Source organism: Canis lupus, chromosome 7, assembly GCF_048164855.1.
Source record: "Canis lupus baileyi chromosome 7, mCanLup2.hap1, whole genome shotgun sequence".
Taxonomy (NCBI): Eukaryota; Metazoa; Chordata; class Mammalia; order Carnivora; family Canidae; genus Canis; species Canis lupus.
This window is the reverse complement of record NC_132844.1, coordinates 11,735,313-11,756,071: the sequence shown is the minus strand read 5'-3', so window position 1 is coordinate 11,756,071 and position 20,759 is coordinate 11,735,313.

Here is a 20,759-nt window from a genome sequence, read left to right as displayed (position 1 = left end):
GACTATGGAAGACAGAAAGACATGTTCCTACTGATACTAATAGTTTGGTATTCAAATTATGCTATAAGCATTTTTTCTCTATAGGAGATTAATGTTACTATGCATCAAAAAGAAATTTTAAAAATGAACTCTTAAGGCAAGAAGCATAGTGAATATAAATGTATTGTTCTTTGAAAGAACTGAATTCCCTAATTATCTGAGGAGGTTTACTAGTTCTAACAGTATTATTTTTTCCAACTTCTGGCCAACCACAGCTCAGTGTAGAATGGCCCCTGTCAGTCTTTACTCTGCTCATGTTTCTTCCTTATTCAAAACATGACAGATTGATCACCCTTATTTTGTGATGTATTTTAATGTTTGTCTAAAGAAGGATTGTCTCGCAAAATATATAGGCTACTATGTTCTTCAGTAGGTATTTGGCTCAGGGCACTTCTCAGGGCACACAAGTCCTGTATTTTAGCACCCATTGCAGAGTAAGGCTCTTCCCTGGGAATTTTCTCAAACAATGGGATGCTTGAACACCAGCCACTTAGGCCATTCAAGAACACAAGGGATCAAGCACAAAAGGGATTTTAGGTTCTTTTAAACATTTGATAAAAAGAAAATGAGAAAATTGACCGAATTTGGTGAAATCAACACTAGACTTGGTGTGGTACGTAAGCCCAAATAATTCAAATTTTGGAGTGCAGGTAAATATTAGACTGTCATATGATATTTGGTTGAGGTAATATGGATAGATCCTCATGAGTGATGGTGACTTTCCTCTAGAAAAATCAGTGTCAACATTCAACCATTCACAGAAGTAAGTGGTCAAGACTAAGGCAAAACATAGGCTAAGGCTGACAAGTAGGTTTAGTGTTGGGGCAGTTTGGGCTAACTCTCTGGCATAGACAAGTTTGGGGAAATTTTAAATTAGGGGATGAAACTTTCCTTAGTTACATGGAGCCAAGTCAGATGGAAGTAATGAGCTGGTCTTTGAAGAACAACTAAAGAAATAGTAATTCTCTGTTACTTACTGCATTATCTTTTCCTTCTATTCCTTAAAGTCTTGAAAATACTTTTAACCCAGTGTGTGCTGTGTTGTGGAGAACTAGGAAGTGCCTGTTCTCCATTCAGGACTAAGTGAAATCTTTTCATTCTTCTTCATCGTCTTCTCCCTTAATGCATTTGCTGTGGTTTGTTGGTTAGGGTCTTTTTCTCAAATATTTTCCTCAGCTGAGTTGCTTTGATCAGATATTCTCTGTCATTGTGATGATCTCATTTATCTTCCATCTACCCTGATATAGAAGAATGATATCTTGGCTAGAGACAGGATTCTAGGATTGCAGTCATTTTTTCTCAGTAGAGTATAGATTCTCCTATCTTTTCATCTGCTTTCAGAATTGAAGATGAGAAATGCAATCATTTTTTTCTCATTGTATAAAAAGTTTTCTTCTGCCGTAGGCTTATAATATTTTTTTCTTTAGGAATAAAGAATTTTAACCTATTTTAATCTTAAACTAAGCCTAAGTAAATATTCATTCTTTTTTTAAAGATTTTATTTATTTATTCATGAGAGACACACAGAGAGAGAGAGAGGCAGAGACATAGGCAAAGGGAGAAGCAGATGCCCCACAGGGAGCCTGACGGACTTGATCCCAGGACCCTGGGATTTTGACCTGAGCCGAAGGCAGACCACTGAGACACCCAGATGCCCTATAAATATTCTTTTTTTAAAAAATCAATTATTTTGACTACATAAACTAATTCTTCAGGCACAGGTCTGCCCTCTACTTAGGGATATTTCTTTCCAGTATTTCCTGATTTTCTTCCTAGCCTTTTAACTACTTTTTTTTTCTTTTGAAAAACTTAGTTTGCACAAATGAGAGCCCTTGAATTTATTGAACACATCATTGCTCCCTTTCTCATAATTCCCTTTATTTTTTTCTCTTCTTTTTGAAATCATTTTAAAATTTCCTATTTTGTATAATTATTTCTAGCTTCAACAGTGTATATGTTTCTTTTTGGTTAAATTACTAATTTCTCATTTGTTTTTAGTTTGAACATATGTTCTTAACTTTTCAGGATATACTTTTTTCTTAATATAAATCTTCATAAATGATACATATCTGTACCTATCTTTTTAATCCAACAATTTTGTTTTGCACTTCAAAGTCCATTTGATCTCTCTGGACATTATTTATCTCTTAGCATAATGGAGTTAACACATCTTGACTGGACATCTTAAGATTGAATTTATTGTAGATGGTGAGAGGAGAAAGTGATTCCTATAAAGGCTTCTCTTGTATAGCAGGAGAAAAGTCAACCAAAACTATTAATTCAACCTTTATTTAAAATGTTATGATATGGAAAAGGTCAAGTCGAGTGTTCTACAGGAAATCAGTGGCCTAAAGTATTAATGGGATAGATTGGAGAAAGTCAAAGTTGAATGTTGTTCTGATAATTGTTAAGTGTTCAATTTATTAAAGGTATGAGAAAAATAAGATTGTGTTAATTGTTGTAAGGAAGAATAAACAGTAAGACTTGCTAAGAGTCAATTTGGACTTAGAGGGGAAGGAATACAGGGTTGAGGTTAAGGTCTTTTGTGCATCAGGACAAATTTTCATTTCTTTCTTTTTTTTTTTTTAATTTTCATTTCTCCAGCATATTTCATACTTGTTTTCCAGCATAATTGAAGCATTAAGACAGGGAAAACTCAGACTAAACTTTCAGCACTATTGTGGCCTTTTGGACATCAAGGTCCAAAAGGACTACCAAAGTTGTAACTTTTTTTTAAAAAAGATTTTATTTATTTATTCATGAGAGACACACAGAGAGAGAGAGAGAGAGAGAGAGAGAGAAATACAGAGACACAGGCAGAGGGAGAAGCAGGCTCCATGTAGGGGAGCCCCAAGTGGGACTCAATCCAGGGACTGTAGGATCAGGCTCCAGGCCGAAGGCAGACGCTAAACTGCTGAGCCACCAGGGCTGCCTCAAAGTTGTAACTTAATCTTCCTCTGTGTGATTAGAGAGCCCTCATTATCAACTCTTCCAAAAACTTCTGTTTTCCTTACTGGATTCAATGGCTTTCTGTAGGGAATATCTTAGGAATATTCATAAGCATGGAAGGGAGCCCCTATCATTTCTCTCTACAGAGATCTATTTCAGTAGAATCTTTATTCATATTAATTTTCCTGCATTAAAACTGGCAAGTGTTTTAAAGATGGGTATATTAGGAAGAAAAGCTCACATTCTGTTCACTTATTTGCAGATTTCACAGTTCTTTTGTTTTTTGTTTCTTACCTGATAATATGTTTGATGATTTCTTGTAAATGTTACCATTTTGTTACTACTCATAATTTAAAAGACCTGGAAATGCATTAGTAAGTTGGCATCTCATATGCCAAAATGTTTGACTACATAAATAAATTGGAAATTAATAGTGATAACACATTAGCTATTTGGAACTGAGAGGAAAATGTGGTTAAGTCATAAATCATATATTTCATTAAATAATCCTGTGAGTTTTCTTGCCTTATGAAAAATATGTATTCATTTTAATAAAGTGCATTACTTAAGAATTAAAGATGGCAATTTTTACCATGGTGTCAAATGTCTCAAAGTAACAATTAAGTTTAAGTCATGGAGTGAGGAAAAATGAAGACAAAGTAAAATAAAACAGAATAAAAATAAATCCATTTATTTATTTGTACTAAATATGGTTAGTATTTCATTTCTGACTTTTTATTTTGTCACATTAATGTAAAGTTTTTAATAAAATGCAGTGCTTCTAACATGGTGGATTTATTCTTTCCACCGATGGATGTCCAAAAGCTTTTAAATTTAAATGAATTTTTTATGAGAACACATACACTATGTTACTTATACAAAAGAAAGAGATAAATATTTACCAGACTATAAGTGGCTACAATGACACTTTAAAGAGTCACAGAATATTATAAGTTTTTGTCCTTGACTTGACAAATAATTGCTAATTTTATGTTGTCAATGAATATATATTGTTATCATGGAATAATGCAAGATTAGAGTGAACACTTAAGACAGTAATTTTTAAAAATAACTGAGCATCAGCCTATTATTTTAGTTAGTTAAGTTTACAGATTTTAGTTAAGGTCATTTAATTAGCATTGCTTAGATAGTTCAAGAATAAAATATTTTATCATCATTCTATACTGAGCCTGGCATATTTCCGAGGACTGCAATTGACCCTTGATCAATACAGGTATGAACTGCATGGATCTGCTTATATGTGGATTTCTTTGGTAAATACTGTACATACTGTAAATATATTTTCTCTTCCTTATGATTTTCTTCACATTTTCTTTTCTCTAGCTTACTTTATTATAAGACTCAGGATATAACATATAACACAAAAATATGTGTTAATTGACTATGTTATCTGTAAGGTTTTAGTCAGTAGTAGGCTATTTGTAGTTATATATTGGAGAGTCATAAGTTTTACATATATTTTCAACTGCATGGAGGCCTCATATTTATATTTTCATGTAACCTTAATTATCTTGTTTTAGGGTCAGTATCAACATGCAGTCATATGAGGGTTAGGACTTTAACATATGTATTTTGAGGGACACAATTTGATTCAAGTCCCACCTTAAAATACATGCCAGAGATATTAAATACAAGCTCACCATAGTTTTTGCAACATTAGAATAATTTATAAATGGTTGAGGGGTTTATTTTAAAGTAAGTTTTAAATAGTTTTATGCATAGGTACCAGAACAAATATTGAATGAAGTTAAAAATCAGCTATTACAATACATTAAGATGTGCCGTATTACTATGTGAACAGACTCCTGTGTAATAAAGATTGCTATGTAGATTTAAGAGAAAAAAACTGACATGCATTTTTGTTGCATTTTAAGATAATTTTTTAAATTAAAGTGTAAAAATATGATTTGGAGATTTTGCTATTTAATACACGTAGGTTATCTCATTAATTCAGAATTCCCAAAGGGGCACCTGGGTGGTTCAGTTGGTTAAGGTGTGACTCTTGATTTCAGCTCAGGTCATGATCTCAGGGTCATGAGACTGAGCCCTGTGTCGGGCTCTGCACTCGGCATGGATCCTGCTTAAGATTCTTTCTCTTTCCCTCTCCCTCTGTCCCTCCTGCTCCCTGCTGTGCACACTCTCACTCTCTCTAAAAAGAAAACAAAAACAAAGACAAAAATTTCAGAATTTCCAGAGATATTTTCATACAAAACCAAATAACTTCTGGAGATGGATGGAGGATGGGTGAAATATATGAAGGGGGTTAAAAGTACACTCATAATGAGCATTGAGTAATGATGCATAGGATTGTTCAATCCCTGTACTGTATGCCTGAAACTAATAGAACACTATAGGTTAATATACTGGAATTAAAATTAAAAACCTCATAAAATTTTAAAAAGCTACAATAATTGCAGTCTTAGTCTCTGATTCTACTTCATTTATACCTACCAGTACCCAGTTTTCAATACTCTCACCTCCCAATTTTTAAATTTTGCTTATCTGCTTCTATTTATTTATAAATTCAGAAAATATATGTAATAGATATAATTTAAAGTTTTTAACAGCCCCTGCTATTAAAGAGTCAGAGCTCAAAGTGTTACACAAAAATGAGAACAAGGGAATCTATGACTGACTGTCATTTGATAAATGCTATGAAAGAGGATAAAGGATGTATGGTAAAAGCCCTTTAATATATTCAAGGATGACATTACTAAAGCAGTATGCTTTGGCTGAATCTTAAGATCTATTGTTTAATAGGTAGAGGAGTATCCACACTCTGGCATGAAGTCTTGAGCAGGACAGCATGATTTGGGAGTACTGGTAGCATTATGAAGGAAGGACTCAAGGATACAATAAAAGTAGGTAGAATGAAATAGGAGGTATCTTTAGTATTCTGGATAGCATATCCTCCTTGATTTTTCTGTTACTCAAAATGACATTTTTCCACCTCAATTTTTTTTTTATGTGGCCAGATTTTTAAAATTAATTAATCTCTGCTTGGCTGGAAAAATACCTGGATCCTAGATCCTCTAGGCTGTTTGTTCTTTAGCATAACCTGTCTTTAATGTTGAGCCATCCTGCACTGCTGCTCACCATGGGAGTAAGGGCAGATAAGGTCAGAAGTTAAATTATTGTGAAGGAGCATGATGTGCCTGTGAAGAAGGTGGGAATGTCAGTAGCCCAGAGTCACAATCTTGGGAAATGCATTAGTTAAGACATAAATTCCTAGAGAACTTGATTTAAATGAATCAAAAAGGGTAGGAAATAAGTTCTTATCTGCAGAAATGTGATTAGCAAGAATTAGAACTTAGAGATAGAGATGATAGAGATAGATATAGAGATAGAGATAGAGATGATAGAGATATAGAATATTATTCAGTCATAAAGAAGAAAAAAGAACCTTGCCATCTGTGACAACACAGATGGGTCTGGAGGACATTATGCTAAATGAAATAAGCCAGATACAGAAAGATAAATTTTGTATGATCTCCTTTATTTGTGGAATCTACAAACAAAAGCAAAACAATGAAAGAAAGAAAAAGTGTAACTGAAAGAATAGCAGTTGTTAGGGAATGAGGCAGAGTGGAGGAAATGGGTAGATGTCGGTCTTAGGCATTCATTTTGACTTAAAAATAAGTCATTTTTAATCTAATGTACAGTATGGTGACTATAGTTCATAATACTGTATAGTACAATTGAAATTTGCAATTTGCCAAGAGAGTAGATCCTGAGCATTTCACTACACACACATACAAAAATGAAACACAAAAAATGTTTGCAAGGTGATTTATGTGTTAACTAACTTTGTTGTGGGAACCGCTTCACCATGTCTACATATATCAAATCATCATGCTGTACAATTTAAATATATATAATTTTATCTACCAATTCTACCTCAATAAAACAGGAGTGGGTTAGAAAGGACACAAATATGACCTCTAAAGCTAAAGACTGACACATTTGACCATCATACACATACATACATTATATTCATATTTATGTATTTAATACATATTGACTATAAAATACACATATATAAATTTACAGGAATAGAATAGCACTGATAAAAATTGTATCTTAGTGACTAACTAGAAATATTTGCCACATATATGACAAAGTATTAATTACTCTAATATATTTTCAAAACTTATAACAATGATTAAGAAAAAGAGACAACAAAAAGTGAAAGACACAAGGACACTTTTGAAGGTGTTTGTTAACTATTGTGGTAATGGTATCATCACAGGTGCATACATATGTCTAACTTCATCTAATTGTATGTATTAAATATGTACAGTTTTTAATATATCAATAATACTTCATAAAGCTGTAAAAATATATTACATGAAGATAGTTTCTTAGTTTGTTTTCCCCTTAAAGCAAAGAACTTTGGTACAGCACTGTATTTGAGAGATAATCTCACTAGACAGGAGTGGGGGGGACATGGATATAGATACAGGAAAGGAAGGGAAGCTGATATAGGTAGAGGTCTTTGATGAAGCTTGATGCTAAGGACAAAGACTCACACTGCTGGAACCTCTGAGAAGCAAACAAAATGTCTACCATTTTTTTCTATGAAAAAGACAGGAAGCTGGAGGAACCTAGACCTAGTAGTGGTTCTTAAATTCCACTGTTATGAAGTTGGCCCTGAGGATTAACTCTAGCACTTCAGGGCAGTGCTTGAGAATTCTGCCCTGGCCTTTAGAAACCCCTGAGGTGGAATACATAAAGTCTATTACTGCAATCTTGAAACTAGCTTGCTGGTTGTGTGAGTTTGCATAGAACTGTCCACTAAACTTGGCAGTGCTGAAATCAGAGATGAGTCATGGGGATGCGACCTATACAAGAGGCATCTTCTATAAATACGAATGAACAATTTTCAGAAGTGTAATCTCAAATGACTAATAAGAATATTAAAATAATACTCAATATTTTTATGATTGGTAAAATAAAAATTTTAAATAAGTAGAAATAATATTCAGTTCTTTAAATATTAGCTAAAAATAAGATTTGAAATCATCAGTTAATGGGATTTGTGTAGAAACAGTAACTCTCATGTACAGATGATAGAAATGTAACTTGGTATAAGCACTTCTATAAGAATTGAAATGAAAAGCTAAATAGAATAGCTTCTGATCAAACAATTATCCTTTGTGTATACCTAAAATTAATCTGAACTATGATCTCCAAACAAAATGTTGTTTATATGATAGAAATAAAAAGTAAAATGAAATAACTTGATTTATATATAAAATCATAAATTTCAAAATTACAATGCATTAAAAGAAAGTTTTGTAGCTCAGAAAATATATCAATTATATTGTTTGGAATCCATGTAAAACAGTGATGAAATCCATGTATAACAGTGAAGTGCTCTGAAATGGCCACAAATTCATGACAGCAGAAAGAAGATTAATAATGGAGAGGTAGGAAAAAAAATAGTGGATTTCAAGGTAGTATGTAAAATTTTATGTCTTTAATAAAATGTCAACCGTATTTTAAAATAAAGTATCATTAAAGAAAAACTAAAACTATAAAACAGAGGTTCTAATAAATAAGAAATGCTTTTAGTTTTAGCTTATTACCTTATCATTATTGTTCTTATTTAATATCTCTAGCTTCAAAATGAAAAGGATGTTATATTAATTTTTTATGGTTCTCCAGAGAAATAGAACCAAAAGGATACCTATCTATCATCTATCTATCTATCTATCTATCTATCTATCTATCTATCGATCTATCTATCATCTATCTATCATCTCTATTTATTTAATGGAATGGCCAGTGCAATTATGCAGGCTGAGAAATACCAAGATTTGTAGTCAGTAAGCTGCATTCAGACAGCTGCTGGCATTGTTCCATTCTGGATCCGAAGGAATAAAAACCACTAGAGTCAATAGCACAATTCCAGTCCTAAAGGGGCAGGCTCAAGACCCCAAAAGAGCTGATATTTCTCTTGGAATCTGAAGGCATGAAAAGAGCTACCTTTAGGCTTCAACATTAGGAGCAACCTTTTAGCCTCTTTTTTTTTTTTTTTTAATTTCAATCTTCAATTGCTTAGACGAAGCCCATGTACATTAGAGAGAGCAATCCTCTTTACTCAGCCTACAGATCCAAATGCTAATTTCATCCAGAAATGCCCTCAGACTTACCCAAGAATAATATTTGGCCGAATATCTGGGCACCTTGTGGCCCAGCCGAATTGACATATACAATTAACCATGACAGTCCTATTCTCAGTTTTTAAAGATTTGGAAATAATAATAATAAGTATGGTAATATGATAATTAGTTTAATCAGAGTGATAGATCCAGAATCTCTAGCAGAGCGAAAAAGTCAGGATAGGAGGCTCTGCAGCCAGAAGCAATGTAAAATGGTAGGGGCAACTACTCTGAGAAAGACCCCAAGTGCTGTGACCATGGGCACAAACCCAGCAGCTCATCCTGCGAATACTGATGCGTGATCTCAGACACTCTGCTAACCCTGAAAGCCAGATGTCTTTGCCAAGAGTTTGACAGAAAATTGCTTTGACAAGGCACAATTGTTTTTTTTTTTTTCAATTTGTGTTAAAGTCCACATGTAACATGGGGTAATTGGACTAGCAATGCTTATTTCACATAACTATGCCCCAATGGTACATGAGATGAATATTATGGATACCAGGTAAGTACAACAATGCATCAATCTGGAGTTTAGAGAAAGGTTCCAGACTGAAGATGAAAAATCAGGATTCACCCACATGTAAATCGTATGCATGCCATGTGACTGGCCTGGATTGGTAAAGGAGAAAATATAAGGGAGAAGGAAAAATGATACCAAATAAATTCCTGGGAATCCATACTTGGAGTTCAGATAGGAAAGAAATTCTCCAAAGCATCTGACAAAGATTAGTCACTGGGGTTGGATAACGCCCCCCAACCCTGAATGTGTGAGACCGCAAAAGTAAAGTTAAAAGAGTATTTAAATCGGAGAACAGAACTGTGCTGAGAGTCTGCAGGGTAAAGCACAGGCCAAAAATATTACCAACGTTTTTAGTAAAAGTCGATGGCTAGTTGGCTGGCTGCAAGCTCCTCACTTCCATGGGCTGATATAAAGAGAACTGGGGAGAGCAGTGAAGACAGCTAACAGCAGATTTATTACCAATAAAGCCTACATTTTAGGGCACTGCTCATGTGCAGGCCACACCTATATTAGCTGTCTTTAGGTGTCTCTGAAGAAGAAAAACTCCATTTATTTTATCTTTTGCATGACTTTTGATACTAATCAAATCGCTAACACTACAGAAACAGGTAAAATGTTAAAAGTTATGTTTTCTTCCTTAAGACTTTTCCCAGTGAAGCTTTGAACATAAGGTTTTATGGAGATTGACGTTTGTTTAAATACATCTACTCAAGTAATGTAACATTACCCTCGTTTCTAACGCCGTGAGATGCACTACCACTGTGTATTTTATGCCTTTTTTTCAATGATAATAACAGTCGGCCCTGAAAGCCTGTTTAATGACCTATAACTCCTTCAGAGAAAAATTGCAAATGTTGCACTCAAAACTGCTAAGCTGTTTTTCATATCACATTTGACATTTTAAAATGCTACTGTGTTTTAGGAATAAATCTATTTAAGTAAATTAACCCCCATATCCTATGTAAAATGTATCTGAGTGTAAAACATATTTAATTGTAGTTCAGAAAACAAATTTAGCACGTTTGTCAGCTCATACCTCTTTTAAAAAAGGTAATTGTGCTGTATAGTCAGTCAGTGTGTCAACATCTGTCTGGGAAAACCTTAAAACTATTCCAGTAGTGTCAGCAACAACTCCAAATACTGTAAAACTAGTCATAGGTTATATAATACACATATAAAATTTAATAAAATTGATAGAGGTTTTAAGCAAGCTCTCTGAGTTCTTGCAGAAATGAATATGTAGGAAAAAGTAGGAGAAAAAAAGAATACAGGTATGAAAAATTCATGTTTTATTCAGTATAATCCAATCACCATTTAACTAGTATGACTGGATGCATAGTGTCATACAAGATGCTTTAGTTTAGTGTACTAAACCCTCTACCTTAAGAAAAACAATAGGAGCAAGAACTTCTCTTTTCCCAATAGCATTTAAAACTAAGTAGAACACATTTTTTTTTTTTTTTTTTTTTTAGTACTTCTATCCGTGGACCTTTCCCCTTTTCAGGCCAAGGATGTAACTAAGTGCAAAGAGAAATCTAAGATTATTGAGTTACTTGGAGAAATCACATTAATGTAAATAAATATATACATACATATATAAATTTCTAGTTTCTTAATTTAGTATTCTTGTTCTTAAAAAAAGGGTATGGAAGGGAAAGACAGAATTTCAAGGAAGAAAACGTGTTTTTTATTTCTAAAGTTGAGACAAGCTTATTGTACATATGAGATCCATTGCATATGGTGTTGGCAAATGCTTTTTAACTAAAGGTACATTATGTTGATCATTGTTTTATTGTAAAATAAGCTTCTCATTCACAAGGTAACATAATAGCAAAATTTTTGGATACTTGCAATATCTCCTTTGCTTAGAACAGTTCTAAGAATCTTATTAAAACCTAGCTTTAAAAATCTAAAACAATTCCAAAATTGAAAGCTTAAAAGAACTGAAATAAAATATTGTGCTTTTTATATTTGGACATTTTATATTAATGGCCACATGATATTACCTGCACATATCCATATGTCGGAGTAATACACAGTCTAATCCATGATTAGGCTGATTTGTGTGACTCTAATCCATGGCTCCTGACCATGTTTGTGGTTCAAGGGAGAGCCAATACCTTTAATGCTATATTGTAGAGATAATAGGATATTGCACAGAGGAAATGCCATATACATGGTTAGAAGTCTGACAGGGTCTGTTTAAAGCGTCTGATTGGCTAACTTACTTCCTTGAACTCAAGAATGATCTCTTTTGGAGGAGTTTTGCAGATGCTTGGTTCCTTTGTTAGTCCTACCTTTTTTGACAACCTCTATGCTTTCAATGTTAGAGAATTCACACTTTATTTCTAGCAACAATTTTTACCTTATGGACCAAAGCTTTCTTGGTCCTGCTTTTCTGACTAGTTCCAAGTAGCTATGGGCTTCTAAGCATCCTCATTAACATTTATTTCATACTCATCCATTCTGAATAAGGCCACAGCTAGGACCCATTCAAAGTTTCCACACTCAGGCCAAGCAAGGGTACCTCTGAAAGCAATGCTCCACAAACCTAGGAACCAAGCCAGATTCAATCAACTCTGGCTTACATGTAATGCATTAGTTATGCTTTCTCTCTACTGCCATAGTAGTCTGTGGCAGTCCCAGCACCTTTGGCCTGTCCAAAGAGTTGATGGGAATCCAAATTTCAAGTTCTTTTTGTATTACTTTGTGATAAAGAATCTAAGTCTCGAGAACACCAGATACAAAGACATGATGTTTGATGGATCAATATGAACTACTTTTCGATGTAGTTGAAGATGATTCTTTCTTTGGAACATCAATTAAGATACTCTGGCTGGGGATCCCTGGGTGGCGCAGCGGTTTAGCGCCTGCCTTTGGCCCAGGGCCCGATCCTGGAGACCGGGGATCGAATCCCACGTTGGGCTCCCGGTGCATGGAGCCTGCTTCTCCCTCTGCCTGTGTCTCTGCCTCTCTCTCTCTCTCTCTCTCTCTCTGTGACTATCATAAATAAATAAAAAAATTAAAAAAAATTAAAAAAAAGATACTCTGGCTATTTTAATAAACCTTGCTGAATGCTTTCCTTACTTATATCCTATAACTGGTGAATGCTTGGTATGCTGTGATTTGCGTACTTCTTCCAGAACACAAGCTGTGATGTTTTACATTGTCACTGGCATATGGATGCAGTTTGACAGCAAATTCCATATCTTTAGTATGTATGTAGCTAGAGTCAAGGCAGTCATCAATTGCTACATCAATTTGTTTCTTAAGCACACGGATAGTCCAGAGAGACTGCAGGCATTTAGTTATTCTGTTCCAACACGATTTTACCTTCTTCATTTGATCCCAGCAGCATTAGTTTTTTTCAAAATGTGTTATCATGGGAAACTTTTAAAAAATCACCTTCTTGTTTCTTTTAAGGGAGTTTTGCCTGTTACTATCCTAATTCATTGTCATATATAGCCCTTTTAAAAATCTAAAGCATCCTATCTGAAATCTCTATTTCCACTTTTTTTTTTTTAATTTTTGAGAATCTGGATGTTAATATCAATCAGTTTTTCAACTTCCTTTTGCTGGCATATTGCCATTCATTCTTTCAAACTGTTTACTCAGGAATTGGAACATTCTTAACATTCTTAACTCACATTAATTAACAGCTTACTTGTTGAATACTTATACTTATACTTCTTGTGGGGAGAAGGTAGGCTTTTTTTTTTTTTTGTTATTTTTGGTTTTTTTTTTTTGGTGGGGGGAGAAGGTAGTTTTGATTGAGATGACTAATTTGCTGTTTCTGCTACTGATTTAAGGTATTTATGCCTTTTATTTCAGTCCACTTCAGGTATCACAACAATAAAAACAAGATAAAATTGTCACCCCATCAGAAACAGGTATAGGTCACACAAGTTTCTAAATCTGTACAAAAGTTACTACCTTTAGGATACAGCTGCTTTCCAACTTTCCCAGAATTTTGGCAATCTAATTATTTGATTGTCTCCTTCACTTAGTGATTTCTCATTTTCATCTCCATAATCATCTTTTCTTAGTCATTTTTTTTAAAGACAAGCTATAATGATGTTTCTAAAGGTTTCTAAAGGATATATTTTAAAATCTAAGGCTTGAAGTTTCCAAACCCTACTAAAATTGCTATGTAGTACAACCAAAAGAATTCTTGTGTATGAAGGTGAACTAGGACGTGAGGAAATCCCATCATGCCACAGGCACCAGCTCACAGGAGAACCTACCATGAAGTTCGGGACAGGGTCTGGCCCCCACTAATATCCAGCTGCCTCAGGGAGGCTCCCAAAAACCTCATCACAGGCTGTAAGATAATGATTCTAAGCCTTCCACTAGTCCTGGGTTGAGTGCACTATTGTCATTTCGGTGGCTGTACTCCACTGACTTGCCACCACCAGGACTAGTTCCTCCTTTCCATCTTAACATTTTGCATGTGTCACATAGAGGATATTGGGGAAACCTAACCTCTTAACCCTGAAAGTTCCATCAGCATTTTATAACATTGACTAGGGTAAGAAAGTTAGTGTTTTGAAGCCTTGTGGTCATAGTTTCCTGTCCTGGCATGCATCTTGAGTATATGGGAAAGCCAGACAATTATTTTTATAGAATCTATTCTCTTTACTAACCTTGCTAATTTAGCAAATGTGTTTCTAGATCAATACCATTATTTTACACACACACACACACACACACATATATATATATAAACTAAAATTGGAACCGTTTACACATAAAACTTATATATAGATTATTTAATATATGTGCATATATATATATATATATACACACACACACTATAACAAGGCATATAGTAGCAGAAATACTAGACAGAAATATTTGACATATTTCTACCTCTACCCCTAAGCACTGGCTCATTTTATTAATCCCATTAAATTAAAGCAACTTCTGGATCATCTTCCAAAGCAAATTAATAAAAAACTTGATCCTTTTCAGATTTAGGCTATGTCTTATGCATATGTACTATCTAATTTCTTGCTGTGCTTCTATAGAGTATTGGACCAATATTAGAATGACACTGGCTGAAAACTTTAAAATAATCTGCTCACTTTCTCACAGCATGGATGGGTATTCATAACCTTCCTGGTTCCCCTATAAATCTTTATCACTTGAGGCCTCAAACTAGGCTTGAAGTTAGCCCTCAGGCTCTGCTTTAAATCAAATCAAATGCTACATTTTCCCATCCCTTATTGAAATTGATTCCCCTGTAGCTGTGGGAGGAAAAAGTCCTTTTTTGTCTTTGCTTCCTAAGTATGTCTTTAGTGTTGTTAAAAAGGAAACAGAAGAGTATAAAGAAAGTCATGTCTATTTTGCTCTGAATTTTCATTGAGCCTAAAGCAGCCCATGTGGGATAACATTTATAACTTTCAGTTCCTTCTTTCTCATTCTTAACTACTCATCTTGCAGTTTAAGTCTTTTCTCCAACTCAATCACCTTTGTGGTTCATTTATTTAAAAAAAAAAAAAAGAGTAGTTCTGCTTTTTTTATGTATAGAAAGCCACATGAGAACCTTGTTCCCAATCAGACAACAGGTAAGAGCTTGATGATCTAAAAATAATCAAACTGTCTCTTGAGCCCATCACAACACTCAGGTTATGAAGCAACCATAATTTCTCAAGAATGACAAGCTCCTTCAAGGAGAGACAGGACACACAAACTTTTACTTTGGGTATGGCATGAGAGGAAGTGACAGCCACTATATAAACATGTAATGATAAATAAGCTACATTTTTAATTAATTCTTAAAGAACTGTCTAAGGATAAATATGTCAAATTTGAATAACTGGAGAACCCCACACAAGAAGAATGTGCGCTCAATTTCCAGCTTCTTCCAATAGGTCCCCTTCAAGTAGCCTCCATTCCCGGCAGGGAGCCTAACATGGGACTTGAAATTATGACTCTGAGATCAAGATGTGAGCTGAGATCAAGTGTTGGTCATTTAACTGACCAAATCCACCCAGGTGCCCTCCATCAGATACTTTTAAGAGAAATATTAGGGTCAGGGTAGGATTGAAAAAATCCTATTGGAATCAAGAAGTGGAGTAGGAAACTCTCCTATCCTCAGGATCCAGACAAAGATACAATGCTACTAGAGAAAGGAGTAGAAGCAACGGCCATCAGGTGCTTTTGGAGAGACATGAAATATTCTCGAGCCCAAATTTCTGCCCCAAAAGAAAGGCTAGCTCTGCTACCACTTCAATACAGCAAGAAGATAAAACAATTACAAACATTCATGTATCTAATGGCAAAGGATCAACATATTTGAAGCAAAGTCTGAGAGAATTGCAGGGACAAATAGTTTTAAAATAATAGTTGGATACTTTGGTATCCTTCTCAAAAAATGGACAGAACAATTAGAATTTGAGGGAATAGAGAGCTTAAAGAACACAATAAATTATCTAGCAGACATATATGGAACACTTTACCCCCAAACAATAGCCTACATATTCTTCTCAAGTGCACATGGAATATTTTCCAGGATAGGTCCTATGTGAAGGCTGCAAATTAGTCTCAATAGATTTAAAAAGGTAGACATTATACAAAGTGTACTTTCTACCACAACAGGATGAAGTTAGAAATCAGTGACAGAAGTAAAACTGGAAAATCCACCAATTGCCGGAAATTAAATACACTCTTAACCAATGGATTGAAGAAATCACGTGGGAAATTAGTTTTAAGATTTAGAAAGATTTTTTTGATGTCATTTTTTTTGATAGCCTCTGAAACTTTACTTTTCTACTTAAAATTGTTACTATGTTTTTAAAATCAGAAAATATTTAGAAATGAATGAAAACAGAAACCAGAATATACCAAAAATATATGCAGTGGTGTTAGGGGGACATTTATAGTCACAGATGGTTATATTAAAAAGACAAGAAAGGTTTCAAATACAAAGCAAAGATAAACACTAAAGCTAAAGCCAGCAGAGCAAATTATACAATAAAGATTAGAGCAGAGATAACTGAAATAGAAAAGACATAAGCAATAGAGAAAAATAATTAAACCTAAAGATTCTTTGAAAAGATAAAAAGATTGACAAACATTTAGCTATATCGACTGAGAAAAAGAGAGAAGATTCAAAATACTAAAATCAGAAAATAATACCATACGATCCAGCAATTCCATTTCTGGGTATCAAATAATTGAGAATAGAGTCTTAAGGAGGTTATTTGTACACTTATGTTCATAGCAGCATTATTCATAACAGGTAAAATGTGGAAGCAACTCAAGTGTTCATTAATGGATGAATGGATAAGCAAAATAAGTATATACAAGCAATGGAATAATATTCAACCTTAAAAAGGAAGAAAATTCTGACATATGCTAAAACATGGATGAATCTTGGGGACATTATGCTGAATAAAATGAGCAAGTCACATAAAAGCAAATACTGTGTGGATGCACTTACATGAGGTAGTTACAGTAGTCAAAATAAAAAAGAAAGTAGAGTGGTAGTTCTGGGGGCTAGACTGGGAGGGAATGGGAGTTATGGTAAATGGTTATAAAAGTTTCAGTTTTACAAGATGAAAAGATTTGTAGAGTTGGGTGGTGATGGCTGCATATCGTGAATGCATTTAATCCTACTGAATTGTACACTTAACAATAGTTAATATGGTAAATTTCATGTTACGTGTATTTACCATAATATTTAAAAATTAGAGAGAAAAAAAATCTATGGGGCATTATCAAAGTGTCACACGTGTACTGGGGTCCCAAAAAGGAGAAGAATGAAAGAACAAAGCAGTGCTTTGGAGGAAATTTAAAGTACTCGAATCTTACATATTAAATATATATATATATATATATATTTTTTGAATCAATTAAGATTCTTACCTTTGAGACTAGAACTGTCTAACTAGCTCATCCTAAATGCATCAGGTTGTAGGAACTGGTTCAGAATGTCTATTGCCTCTTTTCAGCTTCTATGTACTTAGTTTCAGGAACATCCAGGAAATTACTGTTTTCTTTTTCTCCTCGGCCCTTTCCTTTTCTAGAATTCTAGGTGCTGGAGCCAGGAATTATCATTTGTGGAGCCTTCTTCAGAAAGCAGTGGGGAGATTTGGGGTAGACATCTCCTTAAATTTATCATAGAATCAGAGTAGATGTCCTGACTCTTCAGAGTGTAGTGTCCATAGAAAAAATATTTTTAATTGCTTCTGTTATTTTCATATTCTCATTTTTATGTGCTAATTTGAAATGTATTGATTTTTATTTTGTATAAAAAGCACTCATATTATTAATGGGCAAGTTTATATTTTTTCTAGCAACTCTAAGTTACTCAGCATCTCAATCCTCTTTTTGAAGAACAAGAAAATGAGTTGACCATATTATGCCCAATAAATATGTGCTCCATTCTCCCAAAATACTTTGCATATTTTTAGAAGTTTATATTCCAGAATATTTCTAAAGAAAATAATTTTTATTATCAACTTTAAGTTGTACACACCTGTATACATTGCCCCTTCTTTACGTGTCTGATTTTTCCCTGCCCTTGCTAGGTTCACTTCTTTTTTTTTTTAATCCTGAATTTTATGCTTTGGTGGTAGTTTCAGCAAGTAACTAATAATATATTAGTGTGTATTTCTGAAAAATGTATTTAATTTACCCTCACTACTGACTTATAGTGTAGGTAGGTATAGAAATTTAGGGTGACTATTATTCCTACAGAATTTGTGGCTCTTACTCCATTGTATCCTCAGGTCTCTTCTGCTGAGAGTTACTATCAGCGGAATTTATTTCTTCATAGTAAACAATTAATTTTTTTAATCTCCTAGTATTTGTATTTTTTCATCCAATGTTCTCTTTCAGTTGGGTTTTTGGTGAATCCCTGATTGTCTTTGGCCATGTCAACTCTACAGTTTATGCTCCTCAGAGCATCTTTATCCCAATGATTATAAATGTTTTTATTACTTGTAGGTTTTAAATGAGCTCTTTTTCAGTTCACCTGTTATTTTATATCTGATTGCTATTGTTTCATAATTTTCATTCATTATAGAGTTGGCATCCTCTATTTCTTTGAAAATTTCAAGTTACTCTGTTATTATTTTTCTGAAATCATCTTATATATATAATTGTTTATAATATATATTGTTTATGATGTTTGTGTCAGATTTTCTCAAAAACTTTCAAGTATCGGCTAGTTGATTCATTTTTACTGTTTTCTGTTTTTTTTCTTTTATATTTACCTCACCATCACTACTTATTTAACAGTAACATCCGTCTGGACAGCCCAGGTTCCAAAAGGAAAATCAGATCTTCTACTGGTGGGTTAGGGATGAATCATCTTATGTGATTAGATACATTATAGTCACTTGGTTCAGGTCCTTCCTGGAACCCTGTGTTTGATTCCATTTTTTTTTTCCTCAGGATGGAAGCTTCAAATAAGTGTTTCCTCTTGTCTGAGTTCATTTCATGGATAAACAAGCCCCAATAAATTATCTGCACTTGGCTGGCAAGACTGACACATGCCTTCCATGTAAATAACGACATTTGGTCCTCATTTCCCCACAGAATAAGTATACTAGTTGCTCTGCTTGCTTCTAATTTTTTCATTTCTTTCATGTGTCTGGCCTATGGATTTTTAATTTGTCTTTATTTAAGTGGGTATAAATATAATTTTTCTTTCGATGTTTTATCTATGACTGATATGAAAGTGGAACAGCAGAGTCCCTCTTAAAATGTGAATTTAAAACACCTACCTAGATGAAATTCCTTGTTTCCTTAAGAATTTCATTAAGACACAGATATAGCAGCAAAAATACTAGTTGACTAAATAATTCATATATCCACCTACTTTTCCAAAAACTACCCAAATGTGGCTAGGCAATTATTTCATTATTGAACATTTCTAGATAAATCAAAGCTGTTTCCCCCTTATCCTTCTCTACCAATTATCATTGTAGATATCTGCTTATAAAAAATTAACAATTACCAAAAATCATTGGCTACTAAGCAATATATGAAATGTCTGTAATGATTTGCAGAATGTGCAATATTGTTCAATATGGGTCCCTTTGCCCATTTGTTTAGTTCTTCGTATTTTGTTTACATTTCTCTTTTTTTTAACTGGATTTATTATACATAATTATACTTGGAGATTTCTGTAACATCAGATATTGATTATAATGCTACTTGTTATTATTAGTTATTAAATATGTGTGATATGTTATTCTTCCAGAATAAGATATCACACAATTTTCTATGTTTACATAGCCTTCCAACTAATTACATAGTCCTTTTTGTTTTGTTTGTGATTTTCTCTTCAAAATTACGTAATTTTTCATAGCCAAAGGAAATACCTTCAGTTAAGATTGTCTTTCCTGGCATCTTCTGTGCAATATTACTTTCTAGCTCTGCTCCTAAACCAGTCTTGCCTTTTGAACCATTCCTTACTTAGGTCTTTTCTTTTCTTTTTTTTCTTTATTTTATTTTATTTATTTTTATTATTTATTTATTTATTTAGTTAGTTAGTTCGTTAGTTCTTACTTTTTCTATCATATAGCCTGATCTTGAATTCTCTTTTCTGTATTCCTGGTAGGGATCCCCATCCCACCTGACTTTGTTAGCTTATATGAGACTTCACAGATAGGTTTATATATAAATAAATAAACAAACATTAAAAGAGTAGTGAACATACATTTTAAAATGAGCTCACATAATGCCTAAAGAGTATTGATGATAGGAGAGAATTTTGTTTATTTGTTTCTGAGACTTCCTTGTTACATCAGCTACCATTAATTTCCACAACTACTATATAATATTGTTCAATATTCATCTATTATCAGACAAAAAACAGTGATGCATCATTAACTAGACTATTATTATTATCAATTCTTAATGGTTACAGTTATTGTCAAACACTGTAAGAGTGTCTAATTTATTTAAGAAAGCTTTTTTTTTTTTTTTTTTGGTGAATTAAAGAACAGAAAAATAAGTAAAAGTGCAATCATTGAAATCTTTTCCTTGCCTTCACTCAGAAAAATCACAAAGAACAAAAAATCTAAATTTGAGTACTGGTCTGAGACTAATTA